This window comes from Eucyclogobius newberryi, unplaced genomic scaffold, assembly GCF_026437365.1.
Source record: "Eucyclogobius newberryi isolate DKJ021-1_F unplaced genomic scaffold, fEucNew1.0.hap1 SCAF_19, whole genome shotgun sequence".
NCBI lineage: Eukaryota > Metazoa > Chordata > Actinopteri > Gobiiformes > Gobiidae > Eucyclogobius > Eucyclogobius newberryi.
This window is the reverse complement of record NW_027315823.1, coordinates 368,809-391,463: the sequence shown is the minus strand read 5'-3', so window position 1 is coordinate 391,463 and position 22,655 is coordinate 368,809. Positions and strand designations below refer to the sequence as shown.

Sequence of the window (22,655 nt, the reverse complement as noted above, 5' to 3'; positions counted from 1 at the left end):
GTCATTTTTTATCTTATAAGTAATGTTCTTTTTCTGTTCTTTATGCATCTGTTTGATGACTTATTATTATTGTTCATTGTTATATGTTGCACCGAATCACTAAAGAGCGTTCCCAGCCTGTGATTTTAGACTGACATTCACTTAGTTACTTTATACTCTTATTGGCTTCCTCAAATACCTTTTTTCTCATACTCAGTCGCTCGCGTGCATTTTTATTCTCATTTTATTGCCTCGTGACTCGTTTTTCTTTTGACCAAAGCTCTCGTCAAAAATATCCCTGTGGCTGAAATTGGTTTTGTCGTGTTCCGTTCTCCAACTGGACCCAAGGACGTCCCGCCCACTCGCTCCGCCCTCCCACACAGTTTATCAGAAAGAACGAGGGAACGGACGGAAGGGAGGGAGGGAGGGAGGCAGATTGAAAGAAAAAGGGAGAAAGAAAGGGTCTGAAAGAGAGAGGAACGATAGAGAGGGAAGTGAAAGATGAAGCAATGAGGATGGAGAGAGAAAGGGGAAGAGAAAGAGGAAGAGAGAGAGAGTTGCCAGAAGAGGAGGGACAAAGAGAGGTGAAAGAGAGAGTGATGGAGAAGGGAGAGACAGAGAGGGGAAGGGAAGTGGGGGAGAAAAGGAGGAAGAAAAATGGACCAAGATAGAGAGAGAGGAAAGTTAAGAGAGAAAGAAATGGGGGAGCAATGAGGACGGAGAGAAAAGTGATGGATGGATAGAGATAGAAATGAATCAGTGGGAAGAGGATGATGGAAATACAGATATAGAGAGAGAGAGAGAGAGAGAGAGAGAGAGAGAGATGAAAGAGAAGAGAGAAAGAAAGAAGAAGAGATGGAATTCGCAGAGAGAGAATGGGAAGAAGGAGGTGAGTATGGAGAGATGGAGAGAGATTGAGGAAGAGGAAGAGATTGGCGGGGATGTCGATATGAGAGAGAAGAAAGAGAGAAAGAAAGGAGGGAGGGAAAGAGAGGAGAGTGAGGGGGATTGAAAGAAAAGAGTGAGAAGAGAGGGGTGAGAGAGGAGGAAGAGAGAGGAAGATATTAACAGGAGGAGAAAGAGAAGGCAGGGATGGAGAGATAAAGGGGGAGAGAGGAGTGAGACGAGAGAGGAAGAGGAAATACAAAGAGAAAGAGAGAGGAAGGGCGGGGGAAAGAGTGAAGGAGGAGGGCGAGACTGCGAGGAAAAACAGATCGAGAGAAAAATGTGAAAGAGGGGCAGAGAGAGAAAGAGAGGATGAGGAAAGAGATGAAAGACAACTTGGCGAGGAGATGGAGGAGGAGAGAAGGGGAAGAGAGGGAGAGAGATAAAGAGAGCGGATGGAGAGAGATGTAGAGAGAGAAAGAGAAGGCCAGAGGCGGAGGAAAGAGAAAAAGACGAGAGCAGCGAGATAAGTAGTTTGAGAGAAGCCGGGAAAGTGAAGAAAAAAAAAATGACGGGGGTGTTGCTGCCATGGCGACGGGCAGCAGTCTCCCACGGCAACGGCTCGCGCTGCAGTTTGAGGAGATAAACACATCAGAGTTATTATTTATGGTTGTGACAGTGAGCGGCGGCTCGAGCACAGCGCCATCTTCTGATTGAAATGTTATGCCAAATGTGGGTCATTTGTGCTCGAAGTTAAGATAGAAAGTTACTTCTGCATTTGACCCATAACGTGGTCGTAATTCTACAACACAAGAGCTCACACGATCTCCTGTACACGATCTCCTGTACACGATCTCACAAGCAGAGCTGCTGTCTCCTCTCTGAGCCACAGGGGGCAGTGCAGAGATCTGAGCACAGGACTAATGTGATGGTACTTCCTGGTTCTGGTCAGGACTAATGTGATGGTACTTCCTGGTTCTAGTCAGGACTAATCTGATGGTACTTCCTGGTTCTAGTCAGGACTAATGTGATGGTACTTCCTGGTTCTAGTCAGGACTAATGTGATGGTACTTCCTGGTTCTGGTCAGGACTAATGTGATGGTACTTCCTGGTTCTGGTCAGGACTAATGTGATGGTACTTCTGGTTCTAGTCAGGACTAATGTGATGGTACTTCCTGGTTCTGGTCAGGACTAATGTGATGGTACTTCCTGGTTCTGGTCAGGACTAATGTGATGGTACTTCCTGGTTCTAGTCAGGACTAATGTGATGGTACTTCCTGGTTCTAGTCAGGACTAATGTGATGGTACTTCCTGGTTCTGGTCAGGACTAAGGTGATGGTACTTCCTGGTTCTGGTCAGGACTAATGTGATGGTACTTCCTGGTTCTAGTCAGGACTAATGTGATGGTACTTCCTGGTTCTAGTCAGGACTAATGTGATGGTACTTCCTGGTTCTGGTCAGGACTAATGTGATGGTACTTCCTGGTTCTGGTCAGGACTAATGTGATGGTACCTCCTGGTTCTGGTCAGGACTAATGTGATGGTACTTCCTGGTTCTGGTCAGGACTAATGTGATGGTACTTCCTGGTTCTAGTCAGGACTAATGTGATGGTACTTCCTGGTTCTAGTTAGGACTAATGTGATGGTACTTCCTGGTTCTGGTCAGGACTAATGTGATGGTACATCCTGGTTCTAGACAGGACTAATGTGATGGTACTTCCTGGTTCTGGTCAGGACTAAGGTGATGGTACTTCCTGGTTCTGGTCAGGACTAATGTGATGGTACTTCCTGGTTCTAGTCAGGACTAATGTGATGGTACTTCCTGGTTCTAGTCAGGACTAATGTGATGGTACTTCCTGGTTCTGGTCAGGACTAATGTGATGGTACCTCCTGGTTCTGGTCAGGACTAATGTGATGGTACTTCCTGGTTCTGGTCAGGACTAATGTGATGGTACTTCCTGGTTCTAGTCAGGACTAATGTGATGGTACTTCCTGGTTCTAGTTAGGACTAATGTGATGGTACTTCCTGGTTCTGGTCAGGACTAATGTGATGGTACATCCTGGTTCTAGACAGGACTAATGTGACGGTACTTCCTGGTTCTGGTCAGGACTAAGGTGATGGTACTTCCTGGTTCTGGTCAGGACTAATGTGATGGTACTTCCTGGTTCTAGTCAGGACTAATGTGATGGTACTTCCTGGTTCTGGTCAAGACTAATGTGATGGTACTTCCTGGTTCTGGTCAGGACTAATGTGATGGTACTTCCTGGTTCTAGTCAGGACTAATGTGATGGTACTTCCTGGTTCTGGTCAAGACTAATGTGATGGTACTTCCTGGTTCTGGTCAGGACTAATGTGATGGTACTTCCTGGTTCTGGTCAGGACTAATGTGATGGTACTTCCTGGTTCTAGTCAGGACTAATGTGATGGTACTTCCTGGTTCTAGTTAGGACTAATGTGATGGTACTTCCTGGTTCTGGTCAGGACTAATGTGATGGTACATCCTGGTTCTAGACAGGACTAATGTGATGGTACTTCCTGGTTCTGGTCAGGACTAATGTGATGGTACTTCCTGGTTCTGGTCAGGACTAATGTGATGGTACTTCCTGGTTCTAGTCAGGACTAATGTGATGGTACTTCCTGGTTCTGGTCAAGACTAATGTGATGGTACTTCCTGGTTCTGGTCAGGACTAATGTGATGGTACTTCCTGGTTCTAGTCAGGACTAATGTGATGGTACTTCCTGGTTATGGTCAAGACTAATGTGATGGTACTTCCTGGTTCTGGTCAGGACTAATGTGATGGTACTTCCTGGTTCTAGTCAGGACTAATGTGATGGTACTTCCTGGTTCTGGTCAGGACCCGAGCAGCAGCGTTCTGGATGTACTGCAGCTGTTTTACAGCTCGTTTGGAGAGACCAGTGAGCGGCCGTTACAGTCTAATCTACTTGAGACAAACACATGGATAAGTCTCTCTGGTTTAGACACTATATTTTTTATTTTGGCAATGTTTTTTAGATGGTAAAAAGCTGCTGATTTTGTTGATTTGTTGTGGCTGTTGAAGTTCAAGTCTGAGTCCATTATTGTCTGTCCCAGGGAGTCGGATCTCTTCTTCTCTGTGGAGCTCCTCCAGGTCTCTACTTTTTCCCAAAGAGGTTTGGTAGTTTTTCCTGGCCAAGAAGGAGGGCCTAAAGTCCCCTAAGAACAGGGGACCTTGGGACATGCCATGTCCCTATGAACATTGTTTAATCTGTTTTGAACTTTCGCCCCTCGAGGCAACCGCTGTTGTGATTTTGGGTGTTACAAAAGTCAATTTAAATTATTACCCCCAGATTTCTAACTTGATTTGTAGGTTTTAGAGCGAGACTCTCGCCACTCTAGCGTGACGCTAACACTTTCAGTCTTGTCTGAGTTCAGCTGGAGAAAGTTGTTTTGCATCCACACACCATCTGTTGCTCCAGCAGGAGGCCCTCTGGCACCAGCAGGAGGCCCTCTGGCACCAGCAGGAGGCCCTCTGGCACCAGCAGGAGGCCGGTCCACACACTGATCTGTTGGATGCAGCGACAGAGTGAATCCACTGGTCCATATTCACCTGCGACAGTGAAACATAGATCTGACTCGTCTGCATCATTGTGATAGGACACAATTTCATCATCTGATCTAACGGCAGCATGTAGAGGTTGAACCGAAGGGGTCCCAGGATTGACCCTTGGGGCACTCCACAGGTCAGGGTCATGTGGCCTGAGCAACAGTTACCAACAAAGTACTTCCTGTCTTCCAGATAGAACCTTGATCCCATGATTGACAGTGTCAAAAGCAGCACTCAGATCCAACAGAATTAAGACTGAGGCTTTGCCCGTGTCAGTGTTCAGGCAGATGTCATTTGTCACCTTGACAACAGCAGTCTCAGTGTGATGAGGTCTAAAACCTGACTGAAAAACATCAAATGAGTTGTTTATTAAGAGGAAATCTGTGAGCTGTTGTAAACAAAACTTTGCCCCACAATGTCAGATTAGAGATGGGCCGGTCATGACTCAGGACTGCAGCATCATGTTAACTATGTGAGTGATGGTGCTAATAAACTGTTCAGCACAGACTTTAGAAATCTGGAGGCTCACACATGGAGGCAGCTGTAGATGAACTCAGACTGTGATGATCTCATGGACAGTTTTGTCAGTTACTGGTGCAAAGTGAGTCAGCTCTAAGTGTCTTGGTGGTTTTAGGGTTATTATTTTGTTGTAGAATTTATAGCATTTTTAATGCACTGAACTTTGTCATTAAAGAATAATGGAAACTCAGATGTGGAAATTATAATATTTTGTTTAGTTGCATTCACTGTTATGTTCACACAGTTACTCGATGTGTTTGTACATTTGTAGGTTTGGTTCAGAGTATCTCTCTCCTCGGTGCTGCTCTAAATACGGGTGCCAGTCGACAGTCGGGCAACACAGGAATTTCAAACGCTGAAAAAAGAATAACAATAATCAGTTTTCTACAGTACATTGAATAATGATCATCATCATAATGCTTTACACTTGTAATGGACTTTACAGGCACGTTGAAGTGAAGCGTTCACTGTTCATTATTCTTTGGTGGTAAGATATTATAGTAGTCACAACTGCCCTGGGGCAGACTAAAGGAAGTGAGGCAGCCCATCTGCGCCAATGGTCATTCTGACCACCACCAATCACTCATGCACACACCAAATGTCTCTCCGAAATACACAAGGACAGAACTTGGTCCAGGTAAAGGAATATTTTATAAATGATTTTCCTCATTCAATCTAAACGAGCTTCAATTGGCTCGAGTCATTCCATGGAATGGAATGCGACGAGTCTTTGTTCTTGCCTGGTTTCTTCTTATTATTATTCATGGTCATTTTGCCACAACTCCGGCATTTATGACCCCTTGAACACTGATGAATGTCACACATGGTGTCAGAGGTCACACATGAGGTCATAGGTCACACATGAGTCATAGGTCACACATGAGGTCATAGGTCACACATGGGACATAGACGCGATCGGCTCGGCCCGAACTCCACTAAAATGGAGCTTGTAGAACGCCCGTCGCAACAGTGGCGAAACTCTTCATCTTTGGCCTAGGCACATGAGACTTGGGACAGTGATAGATCTACCTCACGAGCGAGCGGCTCCGCTTCTCCTCCGCTGCACCGGCATTTCCACGCCCGAACACCGGCTCCGCGCTCCCGCACCCGCCGCCCCGGAGGTCTGTACCTGGGCGAAGGTGTGGCCCCAGCCCGCCACAGGAGCAGACACGGAGAGCGGGGCACCGGCTCCACCCGGAGAAAAGCAGCCCCATACAACCAAGGTACAGCCCCGTTTCTCTGCTTTCCCGCTCCACAGACGGGGGCGATCTGGTCACAAAACTGGACTCAAATGCGTCTTGATTGGGCTAGAGCAACGCCGGCGTCTGGTATGTGGACTGCCGCTTCTGTCCCAACGTCTTTGTTTTGTTAGTCGTTTCCATTGTTTTGTTTTGTTCCCGCGTCTCTGTGTTGTCTTCTGTCTACATCCCTGTTCCTTCACTTCATCGGACATTACTGCACCGTCCATCGCTCATCTCCTCCCTCACTCCTGGACTATCTACTGCCCTAGCCGCCAGCTAACAGCTGGCTTAACACCTGCGGAGGTCCGTCATGGTATCGCGGGGCCTCCCTGCCGTGCAGACAAGGTCTGGGGCAACCAACGCCACTCACTCCACCAGCTTCAACACCCGGTCCACTGCTGCTTTTTCACAACTCTCTGCCCACCAGCTTCTAGTTAACCAGCCTCTAGCCACCGCCAACATTCTAACTGGATTACTCTCATCTGCTGCTACGTTCCATCTCCTCCTCGGACTATCACTCCCGCGCCTCCAGGCCACCGCTCCACCAACTTCTCGCCTACTCACCTACACCGCTGCTGACCTTCACCTCCTCAACCATAACCACCGTCTCCCAGCTGCTGCTGCCTCTGCAGCTAGCTCAGCTGGGATCCTTCGCCGGCCCCGCTACATCCACCGGGGCTCTGGTCTCTCCCATAACCACCATTCCAACGACGGCTCACCTATCCCCTCACTCTGGACTAGTTTTCACCCCCCCGTCACCCCCACCTGCCACACTGCCAACCTCAGCAACCTCCGCCCCCCCACCCCTGCGCCCCCATCCATCTCCGCGCCCCCATCCATCTCCGCGCCCCCATCCATCTCCCTTGCACTGCTGAACTGCCGCTCCCTCTCCAACAAATCACCTGTTATATCTGAACTGCTACTGGACAATAACATTGATCTGCTTCTCCTCTGTGAAACATGGCAACAGCCTCTGGACTTCTATGCTCTCAACCAAGCCACTCCCTCCAACTACACTTACACTGCCAAACCCCGCCTCTCCGGGCGTGGGGGAGGTCTTGCTGTTATTCATAAAAAATCTACATCCATCACTGAACTGAACCTCAACCTTCCATCCATCTCATCATTTGAATACCTCGCCTTCTCCCTCCCCAACTCTATCACCGCTATCCTGATCTATCGTCCCCCAAAGCCCCACCCCTCTTTCCTCACTGAATTGTCTGAACTCCTCACCATGGCATCCTCTCTCTCTGCCCGCCTCCTACTCACTGGTGACTTCAACATCCACATTGACTGCCCCAACGCCCCACTGACATCCGACTTCCTCTCTCTCCTGGACTGCTTCCATCTCACCCAACATATTGACTTCCCCACCCATACCAAAGGCCACACTCTGGACTTAGTCTGTTCCTCTCTCCTACCCATATCTAAGCCCCACCCCCTCCCCTTCCCACTCTCTGATCATCTCTGCATCCTTTTCTCCGCCCCCCTACCCTCGCCCCACAACCCCAAAAAAGGCACCATCACCTACCGCAATATCAAGTCAGTCAACCCCCTCACGCTCTCCCAGCTCATATCCTCTGCTTTCCCCCCTGACTCCCCCCCCTCTTCCCCCGACGACTATGCTGTCATGCTCAACACCACCCTCTCCGACTCCCTTGACTCCCTAGCCCCCTGGAAAACCTCCTCTGTCTCATACATCAACCCCGCCCCCTGGTACACCCCTGAACTCCGCACCATGAAGCAGACTGGCCGCCAACTCGAACGACTCCTCAAAAGAACCCGCCTCACCGTCCAGAAGCCTTCCAATTACACATCTCCTCCTACCGTGACGCTCTCCAAGCCGCCAAATCTGCCCACCTCTCCACCCTCATCAACAGCTCCCACCGGAGCCCTCGCACCCTGTTCTCCACCGTCAACAAGCTGCTCCAGCCACCGGACATCACTCCACCCTCCTCCCCTGACCTCTGCAACTCTTTCCTCCTTGCCTTCAATGACAAAATTTCCAAAATCAACAGCTCCATGACTGCTGTCTCCATTAACTCCATCACCACCCCCACCCCTGCCCCGCCCCTCTCCCTGACCACCCACCCTTCCCTCCCCTCACCACCTTCTCCTCTGTTAACTCCTCTCATATCATAGACCTCATCACCGCTTCCAAAACCACCACCTGCTCTCTCGACCTCCTCCCAACGACTCTAACAAAGGCCTGCCTCCCTGCTCTCATCCCCCATCTCACCACCCTCTTCAACCAGTCTCTATCCCTCGGCCATGTTCCTTCCATCTACAAACTGGCCTCCATCACCCCCATCCTCAAAAAACCCACCCTAGACTCCGCCAACCTCTCCAACTACCGCCCCATCTCCAACCTGCCGTTCCTCTCAAAAACGCTGGAACGCATCGTCGCCGCCCAACTTCACACCCACCTCCAGTCAAACAACCTCTATGAACCCCTCCAATCTGGCTTCCGCCCACTTCACAGCACTGAAACAGCCCTGGTCAAAGTACTCAACGATCTCCTCACCTCTGCAGACTCCGGGGCCCTCAACGATCTCCTCACCTCTGCAGACTCCGGGGCCCTCAACGATCTCCTCACCTCTGCAGACTCCGGGGCCCTCAACGATCTCCTCACCTCTGCAGACTCCGGGGCCCTCAACATCCTGTTACTACTAGACCTCAGCGCAGCCTTTGACACTATAAACCATTCCATCCTCCTACAAAGGCTGCGCCAACTGGGTGTTGAGGGCTCTGCACTTGACTGGCTCATATCCTACCTCACCAACAGGCAAGAGTTCATTTCCCTCTCCAGTCACTCATCCACCCTCTCCCCAGTAACGCAGGGGGTCCCCCAGGGCTCAGTCCTCGGCCCCCTCCTCTTCATCTGCTACATCTTCCCCCTTGGTCACATCCTCTGCCAACTCAACCTGGACTTTCACTGCTACGCTGACGACACCCAGATATACCTCACCACCAAATCCACCCAAAACCCTCCCCTCAGCCACATCGAAACCTGCATCTCTACAATAAAATCATGGCTCACTCTCAACTTCCTCAAACTGAACAGTGACAAAACAGAGCTCCTCCTCATTGGCACCAAATCCACTCTCAATAAAACTGGTCCCTTTTCACTCAGCATCGACACCTCGACCATCACCCCCTCTACCCTGGTACGCAATCTCGGTGTCATCATGGACCCCACCCTCTCCTTCACTCCCCATGTCAGCCACATCGTCAAGACCTCATACTTCCACCTCCGCCGCATCGCCAAAATCCAACACTGCCTCACCCTCCCCGCTGCTGAATCCCTCATCCAGGCCTTCATCTCCTCCCGCCTCGACTACTGCAACTCCCTCCTCACTGGCATCTCCTCCCATTCCCTCCACAGACTCCAAATGGTCCAAAACTCCGCTGCCCGCCTCCTCACCCACACCCGCCTCCTCCTAACCCACACCCGCCTCCTCACCCACACCCGCCTCCTCACCCACACCCGCCTCCTCACCCACACCCGCCTCCTCACCCACACCCGCCTCCTCACCCACACCCGCCTCCTCACCCACACCCGGTCCCGTGAACACATCACTCCCGTTCTCCGCTCTCTCCACTCTCTCCCCATCAAGCAGCGCATAAACTTTAAAATACTCCTCCTCACCTTCAAAGCTCTTCACCACCTTGCCCCCCCCTACCTGTCTGACCTCCTCATCCCCCACCGCCCCACCCGAGCTCTCCGATCCTCCTCCTCTCTCACCCTGACTGCACCAACATCCCGACTCAAAACTTTTGGCGACAGAGCATTCTCCCGAACAGCACCCCGACTCTGGAACTCCCTCCCCCAACCTGTCCGCCACTCTCCCTCACTCACAACATTCAAATCCCGCCTAAAAACATACCTCTTCACCCAAGCCTATGACCTCCCCTACCCCTAGCCTCCTCTACCCCATTGCCTACTCTTCTACCCCCTGTTACATCCCCATCTTTTTCTCTCTACTTCTTCTGTCTTGTTCATTTTATCTGTATATTAATGTGTACTGTACGTGTTGTCCCCCCTGTCTGTAAATACACCCCCTTTTTTATTATGTTCAGCGTCTTTGGGTCACTGAAAAGCGCTATATAAATAAAAGTTATTATTATTATTATTATTACCTTTGACCTCTGACCTGTGACGAGTAAAACGCACCTGGCAGCATCGCTCTATGATAAACAGGAAGTCAGTCGCCGCCACGTTTGACTTTTTTTTTTCAAAATCGTACTTGTCCCAGGTTTTTTGTCTAATTGAGCTCAAAACAACACCTTTTGCATCTAAAGACACTGAAATGTAATAAATATTCCAAAAAAATGTTGATATTCCTTACGGTCTCGGCGTAACACGCCCTCAAAAAAGGCTTAATTTCCTGTTTTTTCAAGGACAAGTCAGGCCTAATGGAATTGATCTACAAAGCTCATATTTCACTCACTAATGTGTTTTATGGTCTGAGTGGAAATAATGAATGCCATGTAACAAATGTATTCATATTTACTTATTGTGTGAAAAACTCAACATCTGATTTGTTTGAAACTCATGGTTTATATTCTCCTTGAGACGCCATGAAAAAAAGTGCATTGCAGATATTGTGTATTTTCACATTTGGCCAGCAGGGGCGCAATTAATGCCTTCGCTTCCACTTCCGGAACATTTCCTCTCGTACCGTGGTCTTAGCATTAGCGTTAGCATCAGCATTAGTGGCGGGTCTCTGTTGCTAGGTGACTGAGGTACAGGGAGGAGGGGGTCACGCGGGAAGGCGGCTTTAATTTATCCTGGGTTTTTGACTAAATTGACACACATCAATTCATGAACATATCGGTTTTGCTATAACTGAACTGAATGTGTCAAAACGTGTGTACAAATATTGCAATAGTATTAACACTGTAGTGCTTAACAACCGTACCACATACTGCAATCATTTTGTTCAGCCCTAATGGTTAAAAGATTGGTTTATGTTCATAAAGCTGAATATTACATGTGATTATAACAAAGAAGCGCATCTTGATAAATATTTCTGCCATATCGCACAGCCCAAATTGGGTGCATCATTCGTTCACCATCAATCAAACTTTAGAGGAACATAAGTTTCATTGATGCCACAGCTGCCTTGAGGCAGACTGACAGAAACATTCCCTTTATAATAACACAGACTCACCTCCCACACAGAGCCCTGAGCCTTTATAAACTTGTATAGAGCGATGAGAGGGATCCACATGAGCACAAACACGACCATGCACCAGCCCAGAGCCAGGCCCCAGTCCGGGTACGGGACCGTCCCGTAGGAAGGAGAGGTGAAGGTCAGGAGGGACCACACCAGGATCACCTGAAACACAGTGCGTCACTATATCACACACCTGGGACTGTAACTCCATGTGACCTCACAACGAGGAGCTGCAGACTACTATAAAACACTTTACTATAAAACACTTTACTATAAAACACTTTACTATAAAACACTTTACTATAAAACACTTTACTATAAAACACTTTACTATAAAAAAAAAACACTTTACTATAAAACACTGCACTATAAAATAGCAGGTAATAGGTGGTGGCACATTGAGTAAATCAGTGTAAAACAAGCTGAAGTTGAATTGATCAGAGAAAAAGGAAGACAGCACGTCATACTAGAACACTCAAGTAAATGTGTTCAATGATCCCCCTGCACAACTGCACCAGTACTTCCTGTCTGATTCTATCTCTACAGAGTTTTCGTTAAGTCAGTCATTAATAAATACTTCAAGATCGGGCAGTGAACAGTGGCTTGTGGTGGATGTCTCTGAAAACATGTCACAGACTTTACAAACAGGTGAATACTTCATACATGTGTGTTTTTGTGTCTCAATGTGAATGCTACATTGAGGCAAACGAAAAATATGAAGTATGTACTTGAAGATATAATTAGTTGTTTATGGTTGTTTGTTTTATTTTTGACATTTTATTAAAGAAATTATGGAGGATTTTTTGGCTACAAATCTGAGTCTCATTTCCTCGTGGCGTCGACTGCCGAGTAGTTCATTCACATGTCAATCATAGGACGCACCTACTGCTCACGTGCAGAGCCTGGTTCACCTGCAGAGCCTGGTTCACCTGCAGAGCCTCGTTCACCTGCAGAGCCTCGTTCACCTGCAGAGCCGCGTTCACCTGCAGAGCCTCGTTCACCTGCAGAGCCTCGTTCACCAGCAGAGCCTCGTTCACCAGCAGAGCCTGGTTCACCTGCAGAGCCTGGTTCACCTGCAGAGCCTGGTTCACCTGCAGAGCCTGGTTCACCTGCAGAGCCTCGTTCACCAGCAGAGCCTTGTTCACCAGCAGAGCCTGGTTCACCTGCAGAGCCTGGTTCACCTGCAGAACCTCGTTCACCTGCAGAGCCTCGTTCACCTGCAGAGCCTCGTTCACCAGCAGAGCCTCGTTCACCAGCAGAGCCTCGTTCACCAGCAGAGCCTGGTTCACCTGCAGAGCCTGGTTCACCTGCAGAGCCTGGTTCACCTGCAGAGCCTCGTTCACCTGCAGAGCCTCGTTCACCTGCAGAGCCTCGTTCACCAGCAGAGCCTCGTTCACCCGCAGAGCCTCGTTCACCCGCAGAGCCTCGTTCACCTGCAGAGCCTCGTTCACCCGCAGAGCCTCGTTCACCCGCAGAGCCTCGTTCACCTGCAGCCTCGTCGGCTCGTCCCCAAGAGAGCAGCACGTTTCCCTGGCTGCGCATGTGTGGTTGATATGCCGGTGTGTCTAAGCGCATGGATCTATTATAATATAGTTCCCTCAGTGACAGGACAAGATTAAGACAGAGAAAGACAGTTCGAGCTCAGAAGAGACGGAAATCTACGGAGACGAGAGACGATGAGATCCGTCGCGCTAATAAACAAACGCACGTGTAGCAGCGAGGCTTTTCTCTGCTTCCGCACGGGGGAGTGGCATATGCACGGGGGGAGTTGCATGTGCACAGGGGAGTGGCATATGCACGGGGGGAGTTGCATGTGCACGGGGGAGTGGCATATGCACGGGGGAGTGGCATATGCACGGGGGGAGTGGCATGTGCACGGGGGGAGTGGCATGTGCACGGGGGGAGTGGCATGTGCACGGGGGGAGTGGCATGTGCACGGGGGGAGTGGCATGAGCACGGGGGGAGTGGCATGTGCACGGGGGAGTGGCATGTGCACGGGGGAGTGGCATGTGCACGGGGGGAGTGGCATGTGCACGGGGGGAGTGGCATGCGCACGGGGTAGTGGCATGCGCACGGGGTAGTGGCATGCGCACAGGGGGAGTGGCATGCGCACGGGGGAGTGGCATGCGCACGGGGGAGTGGCATGCGCACGGGGTAGTGGCATGCGCACAGGGGGAGTGGCATGCGCACGGGGGAATGGCATGTGCACTTCCGCTTGAGTTCTCAAATCGGCGAAAAATCCTCCATTATTCCATTAAGTTAGCCGTGAGCTACTGACTGCTGCTGTGCACAGCAGGAGTTTCACCTCCAGCAGTAGATTTTGTTAATCTTCCTAAAGAACATTGAAGGCTAGGCTACCTAACTTTTTGTTTTGTAAATTAGTACATTTTTGAGTGTATTGTAAAAGCAGGACTTTGTGACAAATAAATGAGGCTGCTGCATGCTGTCTGCAGCTAAAGTATTCTCATTAGACAGAAGTAAGAGCCTAATGCAGCGCTTTGACTGGCTGCGCTTGAGTTGTCCACCTCGGTTTCATTTCACGGTCAAAAAATGATGTTCCAAAACTGTGCATGCTCCAAACATTGATGCACGTGAATAACAGCAATATTGTGAGTGCTAGTGTCCTCCTTTTGTGGGGTGAAAATGGTCCCAGCTTTAAGCCTCAAGCTTAGTTCTTTGTAATTGTAATTTGTTTCTTTATTCTTACCAGAATAATGCAGGGGCTGATGAAAAACCAGCAGACTCTCCACACAAACCAGAAGCAGAAAGTCTTCTCCGATCATCATCTCGATGTCTTTAATAAAACGATTTACTCCTGAAAACAATGTAACATTTGGAATATGTCATTTGTTTATTTCCTACACTTTTACAGCAAATATCAACTTACCATAAACATAAGAGACCCCAACAACCTCCAAAAGCCCTACAATTAAGAGCACCCAGGTCCCAATGAAGTGGTCCAGGAGGTTCACCCAATAGATTCCTGCCTAAAAAAACAAAACAATAAAACAAATAATTATTATTTCTCTCCAGCTGTTTTTGTTGAAAGCATATTCATATAATTCATAGTTTGCTTGCTAAAATGTGGATGTACCTGGGTGTCACAGGGCAGGCCGAGCAGGAAGACAGAGCAGACGATCCCCACATTGAGAAGCGTTCGCTTGGATTTAAAGAGCGAGGGGAAGGTATCCACCAAACATGTCAGGATTATCTCCAAAACAGATTACATCAAATGTTTTCCTTACTTTAACAAGACATGAAACATGTATATAACACAAATAAAAATACATTTGAAGTAGTCTCATTGAAAGTGGAGAAGGATCTGGCAACAGCTAATGGTCAGTGTCATGTTCAGTGCAGCTCAACTAACTCCACCTTTAAATCAATCTTAGATTATTGACCCCGAACACCCAAACCCTGAATCTAAACCAAGTCCTTAACCATAACCATTAAATAATGATTTAGGTTTTTTGGCACGATTACTACTACTACAACGATAATCCTTATCCTACCTATTAGTGCAAACTGTGTGTCCAACGCCATGATGAGGAGCATGAAGAAGAAAAGCACCGACCACAGAGGAGAGAAGGGAAGCTTTGAGAGAGCGTCCGGAAACGCTATGAACACCAGACCAAAACCTGGAGAGAAAAAACAATTTAAAACACACTTTTCACAGTGAAAAACCATCAACAATGACATCTATTTACCATCTTTGACCACTTTTCCGATAGGTTTTTTGTAAACAAAAGACATGTGACCGAGGATGGAAAACATGGCAAATCCTGTGAAGACACTGGTGCCTGAGAAGAGATTAGAGAACCGTTATTTGTAAAATAAAATAATAAAAAAAAAAAAAAAATATTCAGTTGTAGTCATCACTGTTTTGTGAAAAACAATTTGTTTTGTGCTCTTCAAACGAGCTGTAAATCCATCCTGACCAGAACCAGGAAGTACCATCACATTAGTCCTGACTAGAACCAGGAAGTACCATCACATTAGTCCTGACTAGAACCAGGAAGTACCATCACATTAGTCCTGACTAGAACCAGGAAGTACCATCACATTAGTCCTGACTAGAACCAGGAAGTACCATCACATTAGTCCTGACTAGAACCAGGAAGTACCATCACATTAGTCCTGACTAGAACCAGGAAGTACCATCACATTAGTCCTGACTAGAACCAGGAAGTACCATCACATTAGTCCTGACTAGAACCAGGAAGTACCATCACATTAGTCCTGACTAGAACCAGGAAGTACCATCACATTAGTCCTGACTAGAACCAGGAAGTACCATCACATTAGTCCTGACTAGAACCAGGAAGTACCATCACATTAGTCCTGACTAGAACCAGGAAGTACCATCACATTAGTCCTGACTAGAACCAGGAAGTACCATCACATTAGTCCTGACTAGAACCAGGAAGTACCATCACATTAGTCCTAACTAGAACCAGGAAGTACCATCACATTAGTCCTGACTAGAACCAGGAAGTACCATCACATTAGTCCTGACCAGAACCAGGAAGTACCATCACATTAGTCCTGACTAGAACCAGGAAGTACCATCACATTAGTCCTGACTAGAACCAGGAAGTACCATCACATTGGTCCTGACTAGAACCAGGAAGTACCATCACATTAGTCCTGACTAGAACCAGGAAGTACCATCACATTAGTCCTGACTAGAACCAGGAAGTACCATCACATTAGTCCTGACCAGAACCAGGAAGTACCATCACATTAGTCCTGACTAGAACCAGGAAGTACCATCACATTAGTCCTGACTAGAACCAGGAAGTACCATTACATTAGTCCTGACTAGAACCAGGAAGTATGATCACATTAGTCCTAACTAGAACCAGGAAGTACCATCACATTAGTCCTGACTAGAACCAGGAAGTACCATCACATTAGTCCTGTTCTCAGGTCTCTGCACTGCCCCCTGTGGCTCAGAGAAGAGACTTTAAAGCAGCTCTGCTTGTGTACAAGTCTCTCCATGGCCTAGCACCAAAGTACATCTTGGACATGTTAGTGCCATATGAACCATCTCGGACTCTGAGGACCTCAGGGACCGGCCTCCTGCTGGTGCCAGAGTCAGGACTAAACATGGACCGGCCTCCTGCTGGTGCCAGAGTCAGGACTAAACATGGACCAGCCTCCTGCTGGTGCCAGAGTCAGGACTAAACATCGACCAGCCTCCTGCTGGTGCCAGAGTCAGGACTAAACATGAACCGGCCTCCTGCTGGTGCCAGAGTCAGGACTAAACATGGAGCGGCCTCCTGCTGGTGCCAGAGTCAGGACTAAACATGTACAGGCCTCCTGCTGGTGCCCAGAGTCAGGACTAAACATGGACCAGCCTCCTGCTGGTGCCAGAGTCAGGACTAAACATGGACCGGCCTCCTGCTGGTGCCAGAGTCAGGACTAAACATGGACCAGCCTCCTGCTGGTGCCAGAGTCAGGACTAAACATGGACAGGCCTCCTGCTGGTGCCAGAGTCAGGACTAAACATGGACCGGCCTCCTGCTGGTGCCAGAGTCAGGACTAAACATGGAGAATCGGTGTTTCAGTTTTATACAGTTCAAATCTGGAACATTCTTCCTGAAGATGTGAGACAGGTTCTGCTCTGACAATGTTCAAATCTAAGATAAAAACAGTTTTGTTTAGCGTGTTTGACTGAAAGGATTTTTCTTTGCACTCTTCTCTTTTATGTCTTCAATTGTTTTGTGATTTCATTTGTTTAGACAATCAATTGGATTGATTTAAAAAAGGAGTTGGAATCCGAAACACGTTACCCTTTGTGGCTAGGTTTTTTTTTAGTTTTTTTAGTTAATTTTCTTGTATTTCTGTTTCTGTAATTTCTTTGTGATGTTAATGCATTTTTCCTGCTGTGAAGCACATTCAATTGTCTTGTGTATGAAATGTGCTCTACAAATAAACTTGCCTTGCCTCTTTGTTTTGTCTGTTTTTGTTCGTAAATTGTGTGTCAGTGTGAAGAGCTCTTATCCATCAGAACCACAACTCCTTTTTTATCATCGGCTGCAGAATTAGCCCTCCTTTTGGCTTGTGCGCCTGAGGAAAAGTGCAACATGGCCTTACCCGGGATTTCTGTCTCTAACGTGAACTCAATACCCAACAAACTAGACGAACAGGCGCTGCTGATGAGACAAAACAAAGACTTTTCTTCATCTCCTGTTTTGTGCTTCACGGAGACGTGGAGCTGGAGGGATTCCAGCTGCTCCGAGCTGACGGGTTGAGAGCTCTCTCCGGAGAGAACATACAGGGTGGAGGAGTTTTTACATCACTTCAGATGTGACTGTGATCTCCAAACACTGCTCTCCTCTCTCTTCATCAACTGCAAACCATTCTACTCTCCACATGAGTTCGCCTCATTCATACTGGCCGCTGTTTACATCCTGCTGAGTGCAAACGTGCAGGAGCCACCCTCTGCCCTCGCGGCTCTGAGTGTGGACCGGACCTTCCCGGACTCCTTGTGCATTATCTTGGGCGATTTAAACAAGGGGAATCTCAGCCAGACCAGAGAGTAGAACAGGTCACTGTTACACAACAGTCAGCAACGCCTTTCGCGCCGTGGCCCGAGCCACTGTGGGCTTGTCAGAACACGTCATGGTTCACCTGATCCCCACGTACAGACAGAGGCTGAAGCTCTCCAAACCTGTAGTAAGGACCTCTGAGGCAGTGGAGGAGCTACGTGTGGGTTTGGACATTACAGACTGGGAGGTTTTCAGAGATAAGATTGGCTTCCACAGATACTGTGACGGACACTATGACGTCATACATTCGATTCTGTGAGACATTATACCAGCACACACCAAAGTCACTTTCAATAATGACAAACCCTGGTTCACACCAAAACTGAGGCAGCAAAGGTAGCAGAAGGAGTTCGCGCACAGGGCTGTGATGGAGAACGCTACAAAGACGCAATGTATGGATTTAGCAAGGTGTTGAGAGCTAGATCACAGCACAATAAGCGTCTGAAGCAGCAGTTCTCCAACAACAACCCTGCCGCTGTGTGCTTCTCACCAATTACAAGCCCAGAGCCCCCCCTTACGCAGATGACCAAAAACTGGCTCAGCAACACAGCTTCTCCTATTCCCCGCATCCTCCTCTGGGGTCATGCCATGTCCCAGCCTGCTTCAAGTCGTCCATCATTGTCCCTGTCCCAAAGAAGCCCCGGATCATTGAACTACAGACCTGCAGCACTGACGTCTGTAGTCATGAAGTCATTTGAGCGCCTGGTCCTTCCCCACCTCAAGTCCTTCACCTCCCCCTGCTGGATCTCCTGCTGGACCCCCTGCTGGACCCCCTGCAGTTCGCCTACAGAGCCAACAGGTCACCATCAACCTGGCTCTCCACTTCATCTTGCAGCTCCTGGACTCCCCGGGAACCTACACCAGGATCCTGTTTGTGGACTTCAGCTCTGCATTAACACCACCTCCTGCTCTGCTCCAGGACAAGCTCTCCCAGCTCAACGTGCCTGACTCCACCTGCAGGGGGAGCACTGACTTCCAGACGGATCAGAGGCAGAGCGTGTGGCTGGTGAAGAATGTCTTAGACACTCGGACTATCAGCACAGGAGCTCCACAGGGCTGTGTACTTTCTCCCCTGCTCTTCTCCCTGTGACAAACTGCTGCATCTCCAGCCACGACTCCGTAAAACTGATCAAGTTTGCAGATAACACCACCCTCATCAGGCTCATGTCGGACGGGGATGTGTCTGTCTACAGGAGGGAGGTGGACCGGCTGGTGTCTTGGTGCAGCGGTAAGAAGTTCAATGCCCAAAAGACAGTGGAGATGATCGTGGACTTCAGTAAAGTCACAGCCCCCCAGCCCCCCCTCACCACCATAGACTCCCTCCGCTTCCTCTGCACCACTATCACCAGGACCTCAAGTTGGAGCCCACTATCAGCTCCTCATCAAGAAGGCCTAGCAGAGGATGTAATTCCTGTGGCAGCTGAGGAAAGCCAATCTGACCCTGCAGCAGGGGCACAGCTCTCCACACGTTGATGGGCCCCTGGCTGCAGAACTGTCCCAGGGCACTCTCCAGGAAGAACAGAGGCAGCCCGGCCAGAAGCAGCATCAGGAAGTACGGGATCAGGAACGCACCTGCCATTACACAGTTACATACCACTACTAAAGAAGGGAGTTTTTTTTTTAAATTGACAGTATCATAGGTAATCAAGAAACATATTATGTAGATTCTATAAATTATACACTTTAAAACTTTAAAATCAATATTTAAAGGTTTATTCTTGACTGAGCTCCTCTAAGACAGCACCTCAGGGAAAAGTCATTTTGGAGGCGTGTCATGTTTACTCTTGACTCAGAGCTCACACTATTAGTGCGAGGGAGGTTGATAGAGTTTAGCTTTAACATTGAGAGACCATGGTAAAGAAAAGCATATGCATCCTACTGTCTGACACCTTCTAGGACAGGTTAAGGTTTCTACATGGAAGCATAATGAAAACTCTTGGACCCACCATACGTCTGTCAAAAAGCTGTCAAATATGTGATGCCTCTGGCAAAGGCCGAGAGAAGCCAAAACGAGTTGAGCAGGTACAAACACCACTGTTTTGGTCATAAGAAAATATGAAAATGTTACATTAACTTTTACATAAGATTCCCAGAATGATGACGATCCAGGCCTCGGATGTTGGATCAAAAATGAATCATGACCACTTGTAATGCAACAATAATACCAGTTCAGTACCCCCTCCATTCTTGTAGGTATAATAGGGGAACCTCCAGATGTTGCCCAGGCCCACGCTGTAGCCAATAGTGGAGAGCATATACTCTGTTTTATTGGTCCAGTTCCCCCTCTCTTTGTTCTCATCCTCTTCTCCAACGGGGACATCCTGAACAAGACTAAAATAAACTTCTATCTTTCACATTTCATGCATTTCTTCATTGCTTTGAATCATTGACAACAAAAATATGAAACTACGAAGTTACAAAGTTATTTGTTGGATTACAGTGAAAATCCTACCTGCTCAGTTATTGCAGTATCATTGTAGATCAGATCAATGACACTATCTATGTTGTTTTTCTTCATGTCTCTGGAGCTCACTGTCCTCAAACACTTCCCATTACAGTGAATGAACTTGTCACAGGTGAGCACACATACATCCTCCCCCTGGTGGACTAACAAAGCTTAACCTTTTTCAAATAGGAGACTCTTCTGTCAGATTGTTTCACCTTCTTCTATGTGAGAGTTGCGTTGTTAGGCACAAATTTACTTTTTCTTTGTGGTAAAAACAGCCAAAACAAATACACAATTTGCATCATGTGGTTATTAATCCTGTGTGCTTTATTAAGGCTTTTAAACTGGCTAGAGGACCTAAGGCATGGTATTTCCTGTAGACTGTAATAAATAGCCGACCCCTCCCTCCTCTTCTCCAGGTCTCCAAGGTCCATCTTTCATAACCTGACCTGTGGGACAACCTGCGCATCATGCACAGCCGTCTGACATACCTTGTGTAATGTTCACTGTAACATTAAGCGCTTATACGGACCGTTTGTGAATGTGTCATACGTTGAGTTGGTGTGCGCATGTGTGTAGGTACAAGGTAACACGCCGGTAACAAAACACAGAGCATTGTCTGTCTGTCAAATATGTATCCAGAACAGAGCCTGATCTTTTGTGTCAGTGCGCACACCACATTGGCGACGAGGAGTAAAAGATGAAGAATGCAAGAGGACAGTGTTGGGACCTGCAGATGACCTCTGGATGTTGCCATGGTTCCTGCCTGAAGAGTGGGCCCAGCTCGACTCCGACGGTCCCTCATCTGCCTGAAGAGTGGGCCCAGCTCGCCTCCGACGGTCCCTCATCTGCCTGAAGAGTGGGTCCAGTTCGCCTCAGACGGTCCCTCATCTGCCTGAAGAGTGGGTCCAGCTCCAGTCTCCTCGTGTCCGTCTGTGAGAGTCGGATCTCTCCTTCACTGGAACTCCTCCAGGTTTCTACGCTTTTTTCCCAAAGAGGTTTTTTTTGTAGTTTTTCCTGGCCGAGAAGGAGAGTCTAAGGACAGAGGACCCTGGGACATCGTCCCTCGCCACCACAGACATTGTCTGACTCCATCGCCACCACAGACATTGTTGATTCATTTCTCCCTGTGGCCCTCAGAGGCAACTGTTGTTGTGATTTTGGGCCTTACAAAAATAAATTGATTTGATTTGATTTTATTTGATTTGATTTGGTGACAGGAATGCTAAGGTGGTACCACGTACAAAACCCCACATGGAGATTTATGATGTCTCTGCAGGAGCAGAGACACGTTGAACGTTGGAAAGAACTTTTTCCATCAGATCACTGCTTTTCTTGTCATTTTCTCTCCAAAGACAAAAGCTAAAATGCTGAAAAGACTATGCAGTTTTAGAAAACAACCGTCGTAAACGTTTGCAGACTTTGTCCACAAGACGACTTTACTGTACAGACTGTTATTGTTCTCCATGTTCATTTAACTGTTTTATAACTTGTCTTGTGGATCATTTTACCTTTGTAAATATGTGGCCCAATGTTAATTCTGAACAATGGCTGCATTACTCGAAATCTTCTTCTCTGATTAAGCTCTGACTCAGCGTGCGTGCTGATTGGTTGAACAATGGCGCCAAAACCCAATCCCCACAGGGGTAAGTCAGAGAGAGAAAGAAGACAAACTCAGTTCCATCCGAAGTTCCATCAGGAGGTCCATCAAGATAGGATCTCTGGAGATGAGGGCTCATCTCTTTTACTTAAGATTCCCTGTATGATGACGATCCAGGCCTCAGATGTTGGATCAAAAATGAATCATATCCACTTGTAATGCAACAATAATACCAGTTCAGTACCCCCTCCATTCTTGTAGGTATAATAGGGGAACCTCCAGATGTTGCCCAGGTCCAGGCTGTAGCCAATAGTGGAGAGCATGTACTCTGTTTTATTGGTCCAGTTCCCCCTCTCTTTGTTCTCATCCTCTTCTCCAACGGGGCCATCCTGAACAAGACTAAAATAAACATCTATCTTTCACATTTCATGTCTTAAACAAACAGTTAGGAATATTCAGGGATTGCTTCAGTACACAGAGTCATTGCCAACAAAACATATAAAGTTCTTTGTGGGCCATTACTGTACAAAGCCCACAGAGCTGCTCAGTCATACTGTCCATGCTGCTTTTCTTCACGCCTCTTCACTCTGGTGAATCCCCTTCCTCATCCACCGTGGAGCACAAACAGAGCTTTCACTTTATTTACACAGGAGACGCCACGTCTCTT

The 22,655-nt window shown here is 47.9% G+C and overlaps 1 pseudogene; it reads right to left on the bottom strand.

The window, feature by feature from the left end:
* Positions 1 to 5,211: 5,211 nt before the first annotated feature.
* On the bottom strand, positions 5,212 to 22,311 carry LOC140366249 (sodium- and chloride-dependent neutral and basic amino acid transporter B(0+)-like; annotated as a pseudogene).
* Positions 22,312 to 22,655: the final 344 nt, after the last annotated feature.